We start from the raw sequence: 23,214 nt of genomic DNA on the forward strand, positions 1-23,214 counted from the left end.
CATTATAAGATATACTGAAAGTGTTACAAAATTACATTGGAGGGATATCATTCTCTCATCATTCAGCAAGTACTTTTGAGTACTTGCTATGGGCCAGGCACTGTTCTAGGCACTGGGGATACAGCAGCGAGCAGAACAGGCAAAATTTTCTGCCCTTCTGGAATTTAAATGTTAGTGTGGGGAGATGCTAAAAATAAGAAAAACATATAGAAAGTCAGATGAAATAGTGCTATTGAGAAATAGCATTTGAAAAAGAGATAGGGAGTCCAGTAGTAGATTAAAATGAGCTGATCAGAGTAAGCCCCACAGATAAATGGTGTTTGTGTAAAGGCCTGAAAGAGAAAAGAGAGTGAGATGTGCAGACCTCAGGGAGGAGCATTACAGACAGAAGGAGCCAATTCTTTGAAGCTGTTGAGTTATTTCCAGTTTCTCATCATTTTGGGGGCTGAACAACCAAGATTACTTAGCAGTAATTATTAAATGAAGGGGATATTCAGGGTAAGTGCCACTTATCCTCTTCACTGTGTAAGGTGAACATCTTCTTGGATTTCCCAACAATCTAGAAATATACAAACTGGCTTGGAAAAATGGGCGAATGTAATGAACTGGCTGTGTGAAAAAAAGAGAACCTTTGTTAATTCAGTCAAGAGCTACTTGTTTGAGGAGGTGGGGCAAGATGGTGGAGAAGTAGGGGTCCTCAACTCACCTGGCCCCACCAACTTACCTAGATAACTTTCAAAACCATCCTGAAAACCTATGAATTTGACCTGAGATTTAAAGAGAACAGCTGGAAAGCTACAGAAAGAAAAGTTTTTGCTATAATAAGAATCATCTAGAGTGAAATTTATTTAGGTCACGGTTGATATTCTTGATTCAGCCCACTCATACAGCCACTCTGCACTGAGCAAAATGACTAGAAGGAAGAACTCACCACAGAAGAAAGAATCAGAAACAGTAATCTCTACCACAGAGTTACAGAATTTGGATTACAATTTGATGTCAGAAAGCCAATTAGGAGCACAATTATAAAGCTACTGTTGGCTCTGGAAAAAAGCATAAAGGAATCTAGAGACTTCATGACTGCAGAATTTAGGTCTAACCAGGCCAAAATTAAAAATCAATTAAATGAGATGCAATCCAAACTGGAGATCCTCACAATGAGGGTTAATGAGGTTGAAGAAAGAGTGAGTGACATAGAAGACAAGTTGATACATGGACAGAAGTTGAGGAAAAGGGGGAAAAACAATTAAAAGACCATGAGGAAAGGTTAAGGGAAATAAATGATAGCCTCAGAAGGAAAAATCTACGTATAATTGGGGTTCCTGAGACCACCGAGAGGGCCAGATGGCCAGAGGGCCAGAAAGCATATTTAAACAAATCATAGCTGAGAACTTCCCTAATTTAGGGAGGGAAACAGGCATTCATATAGAGAAGATAGAGAGATCACGCCCCCCCAAAAAAAAATCAATAAAAAATGTTAACACCTGAACATTTAACAGTGAAACTTGAAAATTCCAAAGATAAAGAGAAAATCCTTAAAGCAGCAAGAGACAAGAGATCCCTAACATATATGGGGAGAAATATTAGATTAACAGCAGACCTCTCCACAGAGACCAGGCAGGCCAGAAAGGGCTGGCAGGATATATTCAGGATCCTAAATGAGAAGAACCTGCAGCCAAGTATACTTTATCCAGCAAGGCTCTCATTCAGAATAGAAGGAGCGATAAAGAGCTTCCAAGATAGGCAGAAACTGAAAGAATAGGTGACCACCAAACCAGCTATGCAATAAATATTGAAGGGGGCTTAAAAAAGAGGAAGCCCAAAGAAGCCACAAAAACGGGGACTGAATAAGTATTACGATGACACTAAATTCATATCTTTCAATAGTAACTCTGAATGTGAATGGGCTAAATGACCCCATCAAAAGATGCAGAGTTTCAGACTGGATAAAAAAGCAAAACCCATATATATTTGCTGTCTACAAGAGACTCATTTAAGACCTAAGGACACCTCCAGCCTGAAAATGAAAGGTTGGAGAACCATTTACCATTCAAATGGTCCTCAAAAGAAAACTAGGGTAGCAATCCTCATATCAGATAAATTAAAGTTTATTCCAAAGACTGTAGTAAGGGATGAAGAAGGACTATATCATACTTAAAGGGTCTATCCAACAAGAAGTCCCAGCAACCATGAATATTTATGCTCCTGATGTGGGAGCTGCCAAGTATATCAATTAATAACAAAGTAAAGACATACTTAGATAATAATACGCTTATACTGGGGGACTTCAACATGGCACTTTCTGCAAATGACAGATCTTCTAAGCACAACATCTCCAAGGAAACAAGGGCTTTAAATGATACACTGGACCAGATGCATTTCACAGATATAAACAGAACTTTGCATCCAAATGCAACTGAATACACATTCTTCTCAGGTGCACATGGAACTTTCTCCAGAAAAGACCACATACTGTGTCACAAATCAGGTCTCAACCGATGCCAAAAGATTGGGATTATCCCCTGCATATTTTCAGACCACAATGCTTTGAAACTTGTACTCAGTCGCCAGGAGAAATTTGGAAGAAATTCAAACACGTGGAGGTTAAAAAGCATCCTGCTAAAAGGTGAATGAGTCAACCAGGAAATTAGAGAAGAATTAAAAAGATTCAAGGAAACTAATGAAAATGAAGATACAACCGTTCAAAATCTTTGGGATACAGCAAAAGCAGTCCTAAGAGGGAGATACATCGCAATACAAGGATCCCTCAAAAAATTGGAAAAAACTCAAATACACAAACTAACCTCACACCTAAAGGAACTGGAGAAGGAACAGAAATAAGTCTACACCAAGCGGAAGAAGAGAGTTAATAAAGATTCAAGCAGAACTCAATGAAACAGAGACCAGAAGGACTGTAGAACAGATCAACAAAACCAGGAGTTGGTTCTTTGAAAGAATTAATAAGATAGATAAACCATTAGCCAGCCTTATTAAAAAAAAGTCTCAAATTAATAAAATCACAAATGAAAAAAGAGAGATCACAACCAATACCAAGGAAATAAAAACGATTTTAAAAGCGTATTACTATGAGCAGCTATACGCCAATGAATTAGGCAATCTGGAAGAAAGGGATGCATTTCTGGAAAACCACAAACTGCCCAAACTGGAACTGGAAGAAATAGAAAACCTGAACAGACCCATCACCAGGGAGGAAATTGAAGCAGTCATCAAAAACCTCCCAAGACACAAAAGTCCAGGGCCAGATGGCTTCCCATGGGAATTCTATCAAATGTTTAAAGAAGAAACCATATCTATTCTACTAACGCTGTTCCAAAAGATAGAAAGGGATGGAATACTTCCAAACTCATTTCATAAGGCCTATCACCTTAATTCCAAAACCAGATACCAAAGACCCCACCAAAAAAGGGAATTATAGACTAATATCCCTGATGAACAGAGATGCAAAAATTCTCAACAAGATACTAGCCAATAGGAACCAATAGTAAATAATATTATTCACCATGAACAAGTGAGATTTATCCCCAGATGCAAGGGTGGTTCAACACTCGTAAAGCAGTCAATGTGATAGATCATATCAACAAGAGAAAAAACAAGAACCATATGATCCTCTCAATAGATGTAGAGAAAGCTTTGACAAAATGCAGCATCCATTCCTGTTCAAAACTCTTCAGAGTGTAGGGATAGAGGGAACATTCCTTAGCATCTTAAAAGCCATCTATGAAAAGCCCACAGCAAATATCATTCTCGATGGGGAAACACTAAGAGCCTTTCCCCTAAGATCAGGAACATGACAGGGATGTCCATTCTCACCACTGCTCTTCAACATAGTACTAGAAGTCCTAGCTTCAGGAATCAGGCAACAAAAAGAAGTAAAAGGCATTCAAATTGGCAAAGAAGAAGTCAAACTCTGCCTCTTTGCAGATGACATGATACTGTATGTGGAAAACCCAAAAGACTCCACCCCAAGATTTCTGAACTCTTACAGTAATTTGGCAATGTGGCAGGATACAAAATCAATGCCCAGAAGTCAGTGGCATTTTTATACACTAACAATGAGACTCAAGAAAGATAAATTAAGGAATCAATTCCATTTACAAGTGCACCCAAAAGCATAAGATACCTAGAAATAAACTTAACCAAAGGATCTATACCCTAAAAACTACAGAACACTTCTGAAAGAAATTGAGGAAGACACAAAGAGATGGAAAAATATTCCATGCTTACGGATTGGAAGTTTTGATATTGTGAAAATGTCTATGCTACCCAGGGCAATGTACACATTCAATGCAATCCTTATCAAAATACCATGGACTTTCTTCAGAGAGTTGGAACAAATAATCTTAAGATTTCTGTGGAATCAGAAAAGACCCTGAAGAGCCAGGGGAATACTGAAAAAGAAAACCAAAGCCAGAGGCATTTCACATTGTACTACAAAGCAGTGATCATCAAGTCATTGTGGTACTGGCACAAAAACAAACACATAGATCAATGGAACAGAATACAGAACCCAGAAATGGGCTCTCAACTCTATGGTCAACTAATATTTGACAAAGCAGGAAAGACTATCCACTGGAAAAAGGACAGTCTCTTCCCTAAAAGGCACTGGGAAAATTGGACATCCACATACAGAAGAATGAAATTAGACCATTCTCTTACACCAGACACAAAGATAAACTCAAAATGGATGAAAGATCTACATGTGAGTCAAGAATCCATCAAAATCTTATAGGAGAACACAGGCAATACCCTTTTTGAACTTCTTGCAAGATACATCTCTGAAGGCAAGGGAAACAAAGCAAAAATGAATTATTGGGACTTAATCAAGATAAAAAGCTTCTGCACAGCAAAAGAAACTGTCAACAAGGGGCAGCCCTGGTGGCTCAGTGGTTTAGCACCGCCTTCAGCCCAGGGCCTGATCCTGGAGACCAGGGATCGAGTCGCACGTAAGACTCCCTGCATGGAACCTGCTTCTCATTCTGCCTGTGACTCTGCCTCTCTCTCTCTCTCCCTGTGTCTCTCATGAATAAATAAATAAAATCTTAAAAAAAAGAAATAGTCAATAAAACTAAAAGACAACCTACAGAATGGGAGAAGATATTTACAAATGACATATCAGGTAAAGGGCTAGTATCCAAGATCTATAAAGATCATAAAACTCAATGGCAAGGAAACAAACAATCTAATCATGCAATGGGCAAAAGACATGAACAGAAATTTCACCAAAGAAGACATAGATAGACATGATCAACAAGCACATGAGAAAATGTTTCGCATCACTTGCCATCAGGGAAATACAATTCAAAACCACAATGAGATCCCACCTCACACCAGTGAGAATGGTGAAAATGAACAAGACAGGAAACAACAAATGTTGGAGAGGATGCGGATAAAAGGGAACCCTCTTACACTGTTGGTGGGAATGTGAACTGGTGCAGCCACTCTGGAAAACTGTGTGGAGATTCCTCAAAGAGTTAAAAATAGACCTGCCCTAGGACCCAGCAATTGCACTGCTGGGGATTTACCCCAAAGATACAGATGCAGTGAAAGTCCGAGACACCTGCACCCCGATGTTTATAGCAGCAATGTCCGCAATAGCCAAACTGTGGATGGAGCCTCGGTGTCCATCGAAAGATGAATGGATAAAGATGTGGTCTATATATACAGTGAAATATTACTCAGCCATCAGAAAGGACGAATACCCACCATTTGCTTCAACGTGGATGGAACTGGAGGGTATTATGCTGAGTGAAATAAGTCAACTGGAGAAGGACAAACATCATGTGGTCTCATTCATTCGGGGAATATAAAAAAATAGCGAAATGGACTAAAGGGGAAAGGAGGGAAAATGAGTAGGAAATATCAGAAAGGGTGATGGAACATGAGAGACTCCTAACTCTGGGAAACAAATAAGGAGTAGTGGAAAGGGAGATGGGCAGGGGGATGGGATGCCTGGGTGATGGGCACTGAGGTGGGCACTTGATGGGATGAGCACTGGGTGTTATACTATATGTTGGCAAATCGAACTCCAATAAAAACTATACAAAAAAAAAAAAGAGCTAGTTGTTTTCTTCCATGTCAGTTTTTATCAATGGACACAGTATGATTGTTTGGGTTAAGGAGTCTATATCGGAATACTACTTTCTGATAAAAATAGGATGGATTAATCTAGTATGTCACAGCTTGAAGCATACCCTCCTGGGGAAATGAACAATGTAGCAGTTCCAGGTTACAGAAGCCTATGAATTCTACCTTCTGATGATGATACTGTTAGGCTTGTTTCGTATAAATGCAAATCTTATCAGAGTAGTATGTCAGCAGGGTTTGGAATGACTTTTTTCCTTAAATGCTAACCTAAGAATTGGTCCTTCCCAAACATTCAATTTTTGTGCTATGCGAAACTTTACAACAATTTGATATATGAAAATTGAAAATCTAGTGCAGATACACTGGAAAAAAAGAAAAAAAGGGAATTTCTGCTTTTTATTCATACATTTATTTCTTGTTTTCTATACTTTAAAATACAATAAAGTACATATTGGCACATATCCAATTTACACACCATTTATTAAAGTCAGCTGTTGAAAATAAAGTCTTCATTATTAAGATGATCCACATAAATCTTTTAAAGTTATCAGATACCTCTCACAGGTTCAGTATGGAGTGGGAACAGGTTAGGGATGAGGACAGGTGGCAGAGCGGGGAGATAAGTGGCAGTAGACTATGGTCCCTAGAAATATTTTTGAGCACTTGAAGTATGAGAAAACAGTGATTTGAACAAATACTCTATTTTTTAATATGCCTGGAAGTAGGATCCACAATGAGACCAACACCAAAAAATGATTTTCCTTCCAGGTATAATGCAGTAACCCAGCTTTATAAACAGTTTCTCTATTTGCTTAAGAACTTCAGTTTCAAATCCAAAGGTGACTTGTGTAGAGACAGTTTGGGGGAGCAAGCTCTGACATCAGATATAGGGATTCAAATCTGAAATTTCCTACTCACTTGTGGGATATGACCACTCTGCCCACTTCTACTCTGTTTTCTGTTAGAATTGCAATAAATTTAACTGACATAACACACATAAATGCTTAGAACAGTTTTTGGGACAGCGGAAAGGCTCAAATATATTAGGTATCACTATTCTGTTTCAGTGGCTTCTGGAATAAAAAATTGGGAGTTATAAATATGCTACCAGACTCATTGCTTCAGATTCATTCTGGTATGATGTGAAGAGCTTGGGCTTTGTGGTTAGACCTGGGTTCTTCTTTTTTTTTTTTTTTTAAGATTTTATTTATTTATTCATGAGAGACAGAGACAGAGGCAGAGACATTGCAGAGGGACAAGCAGGCTTCCAGCGGTGAGCCTGATGCGGGACTCGATCCTGGGATCCCAGGATTACGCCCTGAGCCAAAGGCAGACACTCAACCACTGAGCCACCTTGGTGTCCCTAGACCTGGGTTCTAAACCCAGCCCCATTTTTTATTAAACTATGTGGCAAAGTAAATTCTTTATCTTCTTTCATTTCTTGTTTCCTCATCTGTAAAGTGAAGGTGTTGATGCCTTCCTGGCAAGGATGTGCAACAAAGTGACAAGGATTAAATGCTAATCCTCAGTAGGAATGGCACTCCTCATATTTACCTTATGGATATTTAATGTCATATTAGAGCTGTCTATCACACATCCACTTAACAAAAGTTTGTAGAATGCTTACCATGTGCCAGGCATTGAGTAATGTATTTTATGAAGTGATGGCTAGATTTACAAATGTATTTTTATAAAAAGTGAGAGAAAGCAAAGGGAGAAGAGAAAGAGCATGGTGACATTATTCAATTATTCAGTTATTATAAGATATGTAGACAATGTTTACTGAGAAGTGCTTTTCTTCTGTCCTGCTTCAAGATAAGAAAAGAAATTAAGTGAAACCCTGAGAGAAGTTACTCCCAGTGTTCATATTCTGTAGCTTTTTCTCCTGATTATTAATGGTGAAAGGTGAATTAAGCTTCTCTTCAAATGAGTACATAAGCTAGATACCAAAGAAGACTTCTCATCAAAAAATTTATCAAGCCATAGGATCGTTGTTGTGGAAACCATTAGAAGCCTCATCTGTGGAGTCCTTTAAAGAGAAAAATGGACAGGATGATGGTGAATTGTTGTAAATAACTTAGACTTTGACTCTGTCCAGCTCTGTAAAGAGCCTAGTGCATTTTGGGACTTAATAAATGTTGAATTATAAGTAACATTCTCACATAGCCTCTGGGGATGGACTTTCAGCCCTAATAAGACTTTTCCAACTCTAATTTTCATGATTTGCAGCTGTGTAGGTAATACTCATGAATTCAGCAAGATCTATAAATGCAAAGTATTTTGTAGTCTCAATATGTCAAAGATAAGATTTCATTGAAAGTAGCATTATAATGAACACTATTGAGTAACTCTAAAATGTGGATCTAAGGACAATCTACAGAATTTCATATATGGTGAGCATCATATGAAGTGCTAAGCTGGGTTAATTTTAAGGTGAGATTGATTGGGAAATAAGATTAAACAGAAATGAGAAGAAAGATCATTATCCTCCAAAATGAAAGCTGCTGGGAGATTTATGGTGGAACAGAAGCAGAAAGGACCAGAACTAGTGAATTAGGTAAAAGTTCAGTATATATCAAACCAGTCATTTTGGTACTAATACATTTCTGAAAGAATCCTGCTCTAGCCAGTCTATGAAAGTGCATAATGTGTATATATGGGTGGTGAAATGTGAAGTACGTGTGTGTGTGGCAGGGTGAGGATTCAGAGAAACTGAAGTAGAGGTGAGGTTAATGCATCTTTTGGATTAATGTAGTCATAATGTAACTGATGCAAAGAGAGAGTAGGTCATAAATTGCTTCAAGGGAATCAGAGGGCAATAGGGGGCCTGGGAAGATTCTCTGAATAATAGTTTCAGAGCATCTGCTGTGCAATATGGTTAGAACCTTTTGAAGCCCCATTGTATAACTCACTTGTCACTTGGCTTGAGGAAGAGATGACAGATCTGCCAGGAACATTCAGGAAGGTTTTTTTTCAGGGAAGGGAACAAACCAGATGTTCATGTTGTACTGATATTTTAACAATTGCATTGATTTAGCATTCTGAATATACCTGGGATTTTAATATTTCATATATAATATGTTGAGGAAAGATCTGCCCTAGCACCTAGGAAATGCTCTGAAGAGACAAGATGAAATCTGGAAGATGAATTTACTTAGTAGCACAAAGTCATTTTAAAGATTAAAAAATACCTTGTTTAATTTTCTGTTATATGCTTCATTATCTTCTCTTGGAGTTGCCCTTCACCTCATGGAATTAATTCAGGAATTTGACCTTTTCAAACTGTGCAGAAAAATAAGACTGCTAAGGCGCCACTCGTGACAAAAGCCAGGATTTGGAAAAGTACAGATTGTATCTCAGCATCTCTCTTTCCACATATCCACCTGTCACTCACAAACAGCCATCTCCCACCCCTGCCACATACACTCCATCATCTGCATGAGTCAGCCATTTATGTTTCAAATTACCCAAAGATCCCTGGCTTGTTGTCTCAGCCCTCCTCTAAGCACTGCCTCTTCTAATCTCTCTACTTTCCAATCATTGGAGGGATTTGCTAAAAGTTATAACCGATTTGTTACTAATTTCCATTAAAAAGTTGATCTTTTCTCAATGCCTTTAGTCCCCTTAGCAAAGGGGTCAAGGTCTGAGTTTTATTGGCCTTTCAGCTTCATCATCCCTCACCATTCTCCATGAACTTTAGGACTGTTTTCAAGGGTATGTTTGCTGTTCCTGAACATGCCATCCTTTTCCTTGATTCTTGACTTATGATTGTTGTTTTCCCCACCCAGAATTTCCTAAAGTTCCACTACCTGTCCTCTTTGTCAGGTTACATCCTAGTCTTCTGTCCTCCATGGCTTAGTTCAGTTGTCATCCCTTCTAGAAAATTTCCCTGGAAAGTAGAATTTGTGGGTCCCTTTTGCATGCAGCTTTTGTGCTTACCAGTTCGGTGCAGTGGCTCCTTGTTTATGGTGGTGGTGGTTTTCTCTCAATGTTTTGAATTCACTGAATCAAGAAATATGGCTTACCTCTTTCTGAATCCTAACCACCCAGGATAGCTCTTGCTTGTGGAAAGTTTTGTGGAGTATTTATTGATTGATCACTGTCCCCACTAAAGGCTGAGAGCTTATATTTGGGAGTCCCTGTTAATTTTTAAGTTTTCCCTTTCTAACATTTATTCATCCATATCAGTCCCCAATGTCTGGTTAAAAACTATAGCCTGAAAAAAAAAAAAAGAAAAAAAAAAGAAAAAAAGAAACTATAGCCTGGTTTCACATTTATGTGGTCAAGTCTTGCATATCTTGTCCTACATGATTTACAAGGCTTGTACTTCAAATTATATTAAATGATCCCTTTTATTCTAGAACCAAATTCCCACTATTTGCCATTTTTTAAATTTTCTTCTTTTTATAAACCTCAACTGTCACCTATCTTAAGATTACTAAGACATGTTCTCCTTTGTTCTCTAGGGCCATTTATTTGTTCATTCATTGGGAATTCTTTACCAAATGTCAAGTACAATGCTAAGTGCTAGGGATATAACAGATATCTGTCTTCCAGCTTACAGTCTAGATGTGGGATAACTGTTAGATGTAATTAAAATCATGGCAGTAAATGAGTTCTCCCAAATAAGACAGAATACTGATACAATAGAACCCAGGACAGAATTGATGGGATGACAGAAGAAAGAATCCTTAAGGAAGATGGATCAGAGGCAGAGGAACAACTCCATGGTCTATTTGAGACCAAGAAGTCTAAGGGATCAAGAAGAAGGAAGTGGCCATCAGTATCCAATGCTGCTGTGAGATAGTAAGTGAGATAAGGACTAAAAATATTTATTCATTTAATTATAAGGAGGCCTTTGGGTCAGTGGTACAGTGAAGATAGAAGTCAGGTAAGAGTGGATTAAGTTGTGAATGAGAAGGAGAAAGTGATGATAGTGAGGAATACCATGTTTTGGGGTTGTGTTGTGAAAAGACAAAAAGCAGTTGTTTGTTTCCAGAAATTTTCTAGTTCAGGGATCCCTCCAAGTTCTGACACTTTCATTCCTTCCCCCTGAACATCTTTTGCATTTTTGTAGCTATTTAAGTCATTGATTTTCAAGAACCACAAATGCATCCAGTCTAGGGAAGGATTGGAGGTTTCCACAAAGCCCCAAAGGCACCACTTCAAATGTGTTCAAATGTCTTTTTAGTAATACAACTGTTTTCTTAAAAATCTCATGAATAATTCTAACATGTTAAAAATAGATTAACTCTGAGCTACTCCAATTTAAGTATAGAGGGCTTGAAGCCCCAAGCTCAGGACTCTTACACAGTTTTCTGAGGTGACCTCTCACAGGTATTCCTAGTAGAACCCTCTGGATCCAAGGAACTCATGTTTAAAATCACCCCTAATTCACAGGATATTTGGACTGAAAGAGACTGTTGGTCTCCTTGTTCTGAAGTCTTTCCTGCAGCTTTCTTCTAAGCATTTACTGAGAAATGCCATTTGCTGTCAGCACATGTCCTAAGACAGAACAAAACAATGGATTTTTAAGATAGCAGGGATCCTAGTGAAATTTGAATTCAGCCAAACACCATTTAAATGGCACCTTGGTCTCAAAAATATCATCTTGGTAAACAATTCCTTTTCTTAGCACATTCCTCTGGGCAATTTTAACTATACTCACTGTTACTCTGTAGAGCCTTGGGAGACTGGGGCAGAAAATGGAATGACAAAGATGAGGAAGCTGCCCAGCTTTGTGGGGAGCTCAGTACATTGCCTCCCAGCTTCTCAGAGGATACCAAAGCATGTTAACAGATGAAATCTGAATAATGTCCCTGTTTTGACAAAATATAAGCTATGTGGGGTCTTATAGAAATGACAGCAGCATAAATAATAGAAAATAGCAGATATTTGTGCAGCACAAAGTGCATGAAAGAGCTGCCCAAAGTGAATAGGATGGAATATTCAGGACTTCTTTCTGTATGTAACTGTTGGCAGGCAGCAGAAAAAAATCAGTCTACTGGGTGAATGAATGTACCTATGAATAAACAGAAAGGAAGAGAAACCATTTTTTACTGGAATAATATCATATACAATATTTTTAAATAGTGTATACCCTTCCTAGTAATCATAGGAAAGCCCATAAGGAAAAAGAGGAGAAAATAAAGCACATATTACCCTTCAGTAACTCTTCAACACTTATGGAGGAGAAAACTGAGATTCAAAGAAATTGAGGGACATATGTTAAGTCCCAGAGCTGGTAAGGGGAGAAGCTAGGATTTTCTCATATCATTTTCAAAGCTCTCATTACAACAGTAAGTTTCAACATCAACATTCTTCAAAACTGTAACTAAGTACTTACCATGAGGAAAATGCAGGGCCACCTTTCCTTGTATTTACTTTTCAAGATAAGCCATAGAAACGGTACTTTTCATGGTTCCCTTGTACTTGTTGATCAACACTTAAGTCAGCTTCAGAGTCACATTTTTATTATGAAATATCATCTAATGAACAGGAAGACCAGCGGGATGTTTGCAAAATAAAATTTGAAGTGCTGGGGTGCCTGGGTGGCTCAGTCTGTAAGCATCTGCCTTCAGCTTGGATCATGATCCCAGGGTCTGGGGATGGAGTCCTGTATTGGGCTCCCTGCTCAGTGGGGAACCTGTTTCTCCCTCTCCCTCTGCCTCTTCTCCAGCCTGTATGCTTGCTCCCTCTAAAAGAAAGAAATAAAACCTTTTAAGAAAATTAAAATAATAAAATCTGAAGTGCTGATAAGAAGAATGCCCTCACTACATCCAGTTACAGGCTAAGAATTTCAAAATCACTGCCTGTTAATTCTACCATTAGAACTTTTTAAAAATTCCCATTTGAAATGACATGGATGGAACTAGAGGGGATGGTGCTAAGTGAAATAAGTCAGTCAGAGAAAGACAGATATCATATGATTTCACTTATATGTGGAATTTAAGAAACAAAACAGGCGAACATAGGGGAAGGGAAGAAAAAATAAAATAAGATAAAAAACAAAACAGGTGAACATAGGAGAAGGGAAGAAAAAATAAAATAAAATAAAAACAGAGAAGGAGGTAAACCATAAGAGACTGCTAAATATAGGAAACAAACTGAGGGTTGCTGGAGGGGAGGGAGATTGGAGGATGGGATCATTGAGTGATGGGCATTAAGGAGGGCACTTGCTAATGAGCACTGGATGTTGTATGCAGCTGATGAATCACCAAATTCTACCCTTGAAACTAATAACACACTATATGTTAAATTGAATTTAAATACAATTTTTTAAAATACTTAACTTTTCAGCTCTTGTCCCCTTTAAAAATGCAAAGTTCCCTCAGTGACTCCAGTTAATTCACCCTTTTTCAGACTTTATTTTTTTTAATAATAAATTTATTTTTTATTGGTGTTCAATTGCCAACATACAGAATAACACCCAGTGCTCATCCTGTCAAGTGCCCCCCTCAGTGCTCGTCACCCATTCACCCCCATCTTCAAACTTTGTTTATCTGTAATCTTTTATTGGGTACAGTAGCCGAATTATTTAAGGCCAGGAGCTTCATTCCTTTTAATAATGGCAGATGTGGAGTTCGGAAAGGAGCTCCCCTATTACTAATTTTTTAAAAAGCTAGAATTCACATTTGAGTAATCCATTAACACACCTGGCCCTGTTCCCATGACAAATTTGAGGTGACCCCCTTCCTTTTCCACATAATTCCTCTCATGGTTTTTTTTTTTTTTCTTTTTATGGCTATTCCTCCGAACGCTTTCAATGACTATTTTAACTGGATTTTTATTAGAATAAAAATGTTGGAAGTTGGCACCACATGGACTCAATGTCCTAGGCATGCCTCTGGTCCTCAGTTAACTCTTGAGGAAAGAGATGTTGTTGCATTAGTTGCCCTAACCGCTGTCCAAGGTTCTGATACACTTTGCATAGACAGACATGAATGTCAAAGTAAACACTGCAGGAAATTCTGCCCTAATGACCACTCAGCTAAGATGAACTGTTCTAGTCTTAGTTCCTTCTCTTGCAATATCATTTATTTAGTATTTTGCTTAAATTGTGATTGGGATATACTGTCCTAACAAGGGGCATGGGGTGGGGGTCGGGGGCATTCTTCTTTAAATCAAATGATTCTTATCAGGAGTGATTTGGCAACATATAGAAACATTTTTGGTTGCCAAAATGGGATTGGGAGAAAGGTACAGAAGTATTACTGGTATCTAGTGGATAGAGACTAGAATATTGGTAAATATTCTGAAATGCACCAGACAGACCCCCACAACAAAGACTAATGCAGCCAAAAATGTCAATAGTGCCAAGGTTGAGGATCTTTATTTTAAATCAATCCCCAGAGAAAGGAACATTACCACGCTCCTTCTTCTACTATGGTAAGGTGGCTGGGTTCTGATGTCTGACAAAAAAGCTTTTTTTTTTTTTTTTTTTTTTTCAGAAAAGCTTCTAAAGGCAGGAACATCCTGGTTAAGAGTTTGAGCTTTGAGTCAGACAAACATGGATTTTACTCCCAGATCTGCCACTTAGCTCTGTGATCTTAGATAAGTTACATAACCTCTCTACAAAGGATTTTCTCAGGTGTAAAATTAGCACTGGTATTTCTTTATTGGGTTGCTATGAAGAATCAGTAAATTCACACAAAATGCTTGGCACAAACACAAGCATATGTTAGCTATAATGGCTCTTATTCTCTCTCACTCCAGTGAGAGTTTTATTAACTCTCATTTCAATACACTCAGACCAGACAGAACTAAGTCTTGGTGTATACCAGATCCAGAAGAATTCTCCAAAGGATACTCTTCCAACCTTTTTCTAATATTAACTATTTCTTAGCCCACTGTTGCTGTCGTGAACCCTTTCTTTGCAAAAGAGGAAGATGAGGATGAGAATGGCATGAACAACGTGGTTAGTCACTAATGTGGATTCATTCATTCACTACACCTAGCTGGGCTTGAGGGCAGGGGGAAAATAAGGAGGAGTAGATTAGCTCTGAGGGTGAAACAAAGATGATTAAGATGTGATTCCTAATAAAGGACTCAAGGTACTAGTTTAGAATGGGGGAACTAAGACACAGACACAGGGGAGGTAGATACAAAGTAAAAAATGATAAACTGCCAGGGGGATGAGACCAAAGTTCAGAGAGCTTTATGGGACTTCCATGGAGAAAAGTCTACTTCTGGATAGAGAAAATTTTGAGGAGGTGGTGATATTTGGGCTGGACCTGAAAATAAAGGGATTGTGTTGCTAGATAAAAACTATGCAGACAAAAGAGATGGCCCAACCAGTTAATCACACAGAAGCAATAAATCATTAGGTATATGGAAGATGTAATTTGGTATAATATGGCAGGCACATCAGTTATGTGTGATGAGATAAGGCTACAAATAAAGGTGGGGACTGGAATGCAGTAGCCCTGAATGTTGCATAGTCACTGCTCTTTGGAGCTCATAGGCCTTGGTTCAGACAATCCTCATGCAAGAGGTTAAGTTCTATCACAGAGGAAGGCATAGCAACTGTAAGAGGAGGAAAGGTCTGCCTCACCTAGTGGAGCCAGAGACAACATCAAAAAGAGGTGACCATTCAAGTTGAGATTTGAAATATGGGTAAGCATTTTCTAGGAAGGAAAAGAGCTGACCCTACACCATGGGAAGGTACTCTAAGCAGAAAGAACAGAATAAACATTGACTTAAGAAACTAAAAAGAATCTTTTGATATAGCTGAGCCAGGAGTTGATACAGAGGTGTGGAAGAGGATGAGATTTTAAGCGTAGGGAAGATCACAGAGGATTCTGTATGCCACATTACAGAATTTGACTATATGTCTGCAGCGATGGAGAACCTGAGCAGATTTAATACAGGGAACAATAAGGAGAGATCGGTTGTTCAGTACCGTCACTCTGGCAGCACTGGGAAGAATGGTTTGAAGAGATGAAGACTAGAAAAAAGAAAGAAGCTAGTCAAGCAGGTATCAATTGTTAAAACCCATGTGAGAGGCTGAGTCTAGCAGTGCTAGTGAGAATGTGCAGGGAGAGCTGAGTTTTCAGAAGGCAGAATGTTCATGACTGGATGACTGACAGGATCTAAGGTGGTGGGAGGAGTGAGGATAGACTCCGGAGGATAAAATTGGAAGTGACTAAGACACATGCTGTGATGATTGTTAAGAGCACAGGCTCTAGCGTCAGACTGTCTGGGTTTAAATACTGGCTCTATCACTTACTAGCTCAGGCAAGTTACTAAGCATCACTTTTCTCATTTTTAAATTGGAAGTGGTAAAAACTGTACCAACTTCATATGGTTGTAGGGTCTCCTGCAATCAAGAGAAACAAGTAGCATAGTTCTTGGCCTGGGCAAGTGTCCTGTAAATATTAGAATATCAGCTCCTCTTTCCATTTCCCTGCCCCTCTTCCTCCTCCTTTCCTTCTTCCTCTCTTTTTCTTCTTCCTCCTCCTCCTTCCCTGTATTATTTTTTTTTATCTTCAGCTTCAATTCATCATCATTATTATTTCTAAATAATTCTAGTTGAAATGGTGAGATGGTAAAGCTATTTTCTAATTTAACAAAGACAGTAGGAGGCACAGTGGAGAACTATTATCTAACCTTTTCAATATAATCTGATCATTTATCACAACGAGGCTATAGTGCACTCACCAGCTTGATTCATGCTTGTGTAGGTCAGAATCAACAAAGTAAAGTGAGCTTACTTTATATGTTCTTTTTAAAAATAGCTTTTATTTTTTAAGAGCAATTTTAGGTTCACAGGAAAATTGAGAAGAGACGGAGGTTTCCTTTATGCCCCTTGTCCCCATTCAGGCATAACCTCTCCCGTGGATAACATTCCTCACCAGAGTGGTACATTTGTTAAAAATGATAAACCTACACTGACACATTATTATCATCCAAAGTCCATAATTTTCATTAGGGTTCACTGTTGGTGTTGTACATTCTGGGGGTTTAAACAACTGTATAACAGCATGTATCCATAACTGTAGTGTCACACAGAGTAGTTTCACTGCTCTAAAAATCTTTTGTGTCCACCTTTTCATTTTACCCTCCCCACTGATTTCTTGACTGTCTCCACAGTTTTACCTTTTCCAGAATGTCATATAGTTATAATCATATAATATTTAGCCTTTGCAGATTGGCTTCTTTCATGTAGTAACATACATTTAAGTTCCCTCCATGTCTTTTCACGGCTTGATAGTGCATTTCTTTTTAGATGCTGAATAATGTGCCATTGTCTGGAGATACCACAGTTTCTTTATCCAGCCACCTACTGAAAGTTATCTCTTTGTTGCTTATAAGTTTTGGCCATTATGAATAAAGCTGCTATAAACATCCATGTGCAGGTTATTATGTGGATGTAAGTTTTCAACTCTTTTGGGTAAATACAAAGGTTGCAACTGCTGGATCATATGGCTAGGGCATGTTTAGTTTCGTAAGAAACTGCCAAGCAGTCTCCAAAGTGGCTGTATCATTTTGCCCTTCCCACCAGCAATGAGTGAGAGTTTTTGTTGCTCTATATCCTCACCAGCATTTGGTGTCAGTGTTTTGGATTTTGGTCATTTTACTAGGTGCATAATGACAACTCATCATTGTCTTAATTCTCATTTCCCTAATGGCATATGGTACAGAATATCTTTTCATATATTCATTTGCCATCTGTATATCTTCTTTGGTGAGACGTCTGGTAAGATTTTTGGCCCAGTTTTTAATCAAGTTGTGATATGCACTTTTAACTTGAATGAATTCAATTAAATACACTTGGCAGAGGGAAATAGAAAGCCAAGGGGGAAGTGAAAAAGAAGGCAAGGAGGAGATAGGAAAATTTATTTATTTATTTATTTATTTATTTATTTATTTATTTATTTATAGATTTTATTTATTCATGAGAGACTACACACACAGAGAGAGAGAGAGAGAGAGAGAGAGGCAGAGAAACAGGCAGAGGAAGAAGCAGGCTTCATGCAGGGAGCCCGACGTAGGACTCAATCCCAGGTCTCCAGGATCAAGCCCTGAGCTGAAGGTGGCACTAAACCACTGAGTCACTTGGGCTGCCCCAAGATAGGAAAATTTAAATAGTGGACCTAAAATAACCCACTAAATAAGCACTTGCCTCAGGGTTAGGGGCAGGAAAAGACTGTTTGGCCACATTGAGTGGTATTCCATTGTTTAGAGGTGTATGCTTCTTAAACTACATGTTCCCATGCACAGGCCAACCCTCTCTTCTGTGACCGAATGAAGACAGAGCTGTCTCAGCCAAGGCTAGTATATTAGACTCATGAGGTGGTTAGTCTCCAATGTGCCATTTTCCTAAGAACATTTTACAGGTAATTTTCAGTGTATATGATTTTTTGTTTTATGAGTTGGCATCAGAAACCAACTTGTATGTAAAATGTTATTCTACTCTGTGTACACTCTTGTTTCACCTTAGAAATATCTCTCATCCTGAATGTCCTGTGTGAATGCTTCCCCCATAAAATAATGCTTGATGCATAGCCGTCATGCTAAAAGTATTCATGTTTATTTCATTGATTACCTGAATGATATCTGCAGTGAGGTGATAGGCCAGATTTTCATTATAGAATGTGAAACTCTAAAGATATTTCCTTAGCAAAAACAGATTGAGAATTTCAGTTTTTGATGGAAGACATAGGAAGAGGGAAATTGCATTAATGATATCAGTGTCTAAACTATTTTGGGGGACCTCAGATGAATGAGATAATGACCTGCCATTGGTTGTAAATAATACCCTTTATATTTCTTTTTATGTTTATATTTTGGATTAAGGAACTGTCGGTGACTACCCTATTATACCTAGCTCTATAAAATGAAGGTTACTTTTTCTCTCAGTGATCTTGCCTACTGAATTTAGACTGAATTCAAATTCTGATTCTACCCATTCTTAGCCATGGGACCTCCGGAGGTTATTGTGACAACTCAAAAAGTCAAATAACATACCACATGAAAATGCCATGTGTGATAAATAGAAAGCTTTAATCAATCATTAGCTACTGCTGCAGTGATGCTCACTGATGTTATTCTTCCCTGAGCACAAGGTCAAGAGGCTTCAGTGGGAGCATGTAGCGTAGTTCATGGGGAAACCTGTGTTATGTACAACTGGATCTATGAAGAGCTGGTCATGCTCTGGCTCCCATTTTGATTCAATTCACTTTAGAGAAATAAAAGCTTCCCCAAATATATGTGATCTTTTCCCTAATAAACTCAAAGTTGATCTCTTGGGTCCTTTCTAGTGTCATGATAAGGGAGAGAATTTTCAATACCTGGTTAATCCAAGGTGCCAGCTAAGTACACGAATCACTCGAGCTGAAATATGGGGGTTGGGGTTGGAGCTTTCTGGTTTGGTTATGTCTGTTGGCCAAATGCACTGCATAATGACAAAATTTCCTCTTCCACCCCACACTCCAAATGCAAGCCTGTCTCTGGGATTTTGATTAGCATCAAAGGGAGGTCCAGCACATGCACACCATAGAAGTTGCTCACAGCAGAAATGAGATAATCTCCTCTTTGCAAAGGCCTTTGAAACCCTCAGACTGCATTGCCATTTCTTTGACCAAGAACATGACTAGAGTCCATTTTTTTCTTTTCAAAAATAAAATAAAATAAAATAAAATAATGCCTAGACATCTCAGGTGTCCTCCAGATCAAGGGCTTGTATCACTTCCCTAAATAGCAAACATCATATTTTCTGTCAATCTTTGTTTCTTACCAAGTTTAGAGCAATTTTATTCATTCCAAACCAAATAATTTATTAAAACGATTCCTGGAGTCTTCCCTTTTTCCCTTCAGCTTTGCTGGTAATTAATCACGGTTATTCCTGGCTTTTAATAGCATTCCACTTGTGCTTTACTATATTATTTTGATTGTCTTTTAGAAACTCAGCAGTGTCAGCTTACAACAATGCAGAGAATAGGTTCAGAAATGTAAATTAACCTTGATTCACCCCATCTCTTAGAGGGAGCTCCTGAGTCTTTAAGGAGAATGCTTCCCACCTTCCCCTGTCACTTCATGTGAAGTTATCCATTAGGAACCAGATGTCTGGAGTTTTTCACAGTGCTTTTAATAGGAGGCCCGATTATTTGGACCAAAAGAAGCATGTTCTGGAACAATACTGGACCATTTCCCTATTTAAATAGGATTACAGTGGTTCAGATCAAGAGACAAGAACATCAAAGAAGAAATATCGTAGGGGTCTTAAAATCTCTAATAAAAATTTATGTTGAAAAATATCACATCTTTTAAGACCTCTTTCAAAATAAAGAATTAAGTTTCTTATTGAGATGGTGATTTTGCTATTCCGAACTCTCTTGAAATTCTTATCAATATTTGAAGAGGAAAAAAAGAGGATGTAGTTAACACACACACACACACACACACTATAACAGTATGTAATTTCTCAGTGTTTGGAAGGTCTGTGGTGACAAAGGATCTGATTGGTGGCAAATACTGATAACACACTTGAAGGAGAGCAAATTTTCTTTCCTAAAGAACTTGAAGACAGATCCCTAAGTGGCTCAGTGGTTTAGCGCTGCCTTCAGTCCTGGGCCTGATCCTGGAGACCCGGGATCGAGTCCCATGTCAGGCTCCGTGCATAGAGCCTGCTTCTCCCTCTGCCTGTGTCTCTGCCAATCTCTCTCTGTGTCTTTCATGAATAAATAAATAAAATCTTAAAAAAAAAAAGAACTGGAAGGAAGTGATCTTATTCTTGAACAGAGACCCAAGGTCTGCAACAACAAAAAACACTGAAGCTAACCCAGTGTATTGTCTACAAAGTAAAAAGACAGAATGTGGAGGGGGTTGGTGGTCTGGTGGTGGAGTACTGAGTTTTGGGAGTTATAATTTCAACAAGTACATCGTGGAGTGTGGTGAAGACAGGAGGGGCCCTGGTCCAAGCAGGGGACCTTAGTGCTCATGTATTTCATCTTAGCTGCATGGAGAGAAGAGAAAAATCTAGGGAAGTTGGCTCAATTCAATCCTGCTGTGCATGGAAGGTATCTTAAGGTCATGAGATAGAAGCTAGTAGCCAAGCAGTTTAATTTGTTCTCCAGCTGTATACTTGAAGAGGGAATTCCACTCATATCTGAGGATATACTTGCCAGCTGCTCTGTTTAATATGCCCATCTACTATTTGGATAGTATAAAATGAACAATAGGCTAGAGCACCTGGGTGGCTCACAGTTAAGTGTCTGCCTTTGGCTCAAGGTCATGATCTCAGGGTTTAGGATCCAGCCTGATGGAGGCTGGATAGCACTCCAATCCAGCCCCAATCCAGCTCCAATGCAGCTCCAATGGAGCCTGCATAGGGCTCCCTATTCAGCAGGGAGTCTGTTTCCCCCTTTATCCCTCTTCCTGGCTTATGCACTCTCTCTTAAATAAATACATAAAATCTTAAAAAATAAAATAAAATGAACTGTAGGCTTCTGGATTGGTTAAGAAAATTTGCCTTTTCCTTTTGGTACACAAAAGGCTTTTCCTCTGTAAGTGGATTCTTTATAATCAGGGAAATGGGCCATCAAACCAAATGAAAGACTGAAAATCAGGAACAATGACAATACAAAGCCACTCATAATCTAATTTAAGGCAGGCCTCCTTTGTCAATGCTAAAACCTTTCTCCCCTTGTGTATCTCCCCTTCTCTTATTTACTGGGGTATTTTCTAGCCTGACCAAGAGAACACTATTTTTTTTTTCTTTTTTTCTCTAACTTTGTTTTCTCTCCCCAGTTGAGAAGCTGATCGCCAATAAGTTTGACAAATCCTCAAGTCATAAGACAGGTAGAACAATGGGACTATATTACAGTTTCATTTGGAGTACTGAATGTGATAATGCATGTAGAACACTCACTACAATGTCCCACACATAAAAATATAACATAAAAACCTAGAAAATGTCATGATCCAATACCCTCATTTGGGAGCAGGTCATACATACTGCTCTGTCAAAAGAGACTTGGCTTGCAGTCAGTGAAAAAAATCTGAACCCAAAGACAACTCAGTAGCAAAGGCAGGGGAAGCGCATCTAGGAGGGGTCACCTTGAACCCAGCAGGTGTGACATTCTGCTACATTGTATCCTTTTTGTTCAGCTATCAGATATCTCTTTTCTCTCATTAAAGGAAATTGGGCTCACTTCTCTTTCCTTCAGAAAACAAAGTAGAAACTTGTCCACATGATCTACAAGAACATTAGTGACCTCATCACTAGGAATTAGGAATTAATTCTCCAGCTGTGAGCTAGAGAGAGACAGGCTGAGAATGAGGCCATGCTGAGAGGATCTTTCTTGACACTCATATGAGGACCTAACTGGGGGCGAGGGGGGGTATTTTTCAATCTGCTACTGTAGTGAATCAGTGCTTTGGTACCTATAATCTTTATCTTGCTGGTTTACTATAGAGCTGTATCAAGGCAATGCTACATGCTCTAATAGATGACCCTCAACCTCAATGGTTTAACACAATAGAAGGTTGTTTCTCACTTGCCTCAATACCAAATCATGTGTTCCTAATCACAGGCAATTCCCTTCTAGGCAGAGATTCAGGAACTTAGCCTCCTTCCATCTTGAGCAAGTAGCTTCCATGAGTGTTTGAGTCAAGCAATTGCAGACAGAAAGAACAAGAGCCTTTGATGGGCTAGACTTTAGATAGCAGACATTACTTCTGTTCACATTTCACTTACTAGAACTTAGTCACATGGCCACACCCAACAGGGTAGCCTGGGAAATGTTGCCCAGTCATGGGACCAGAGAGGGCATGGTCAGTCATCATAAGGATCAGGACAAGCCATTCCATGAGGTCTGCTGACAAATGCATAGTCAAGAGAGGACTTTCGTCAATCTTGAATGAACATCCATGGCACACACACACACACACACACACAAGCACATACACACCTGAAACAAGGATTATGTAAAATCCTTTGAGTCAGGAAAATTCACAATATTTTAAGACTCTGTGGGGCACCCCACCCACAAAATTATTTAATCCAAGAAATGGAAAAATATGGTACCCTCAAATCCATAGGAAGGCATGGTCTCTTTGAAGCAGCTATGGAAGCCCCAAGGAGAGACAGGCTGAGAATGAAGCCAT

Source organism: Canis lupus, chromosome 16 (genome assembly GCF_003254725.2).
Source record: "Canis lupus dingo isolate Sandy chromosome 16, ASM325472v2, whole genome shotgun sequence".
Classification (NCBI taxonomy): Eukaryota; Metazoa; Chordata; class Mammalia; order Carnivora; family Canidae; genus Canis; species Canis lupus.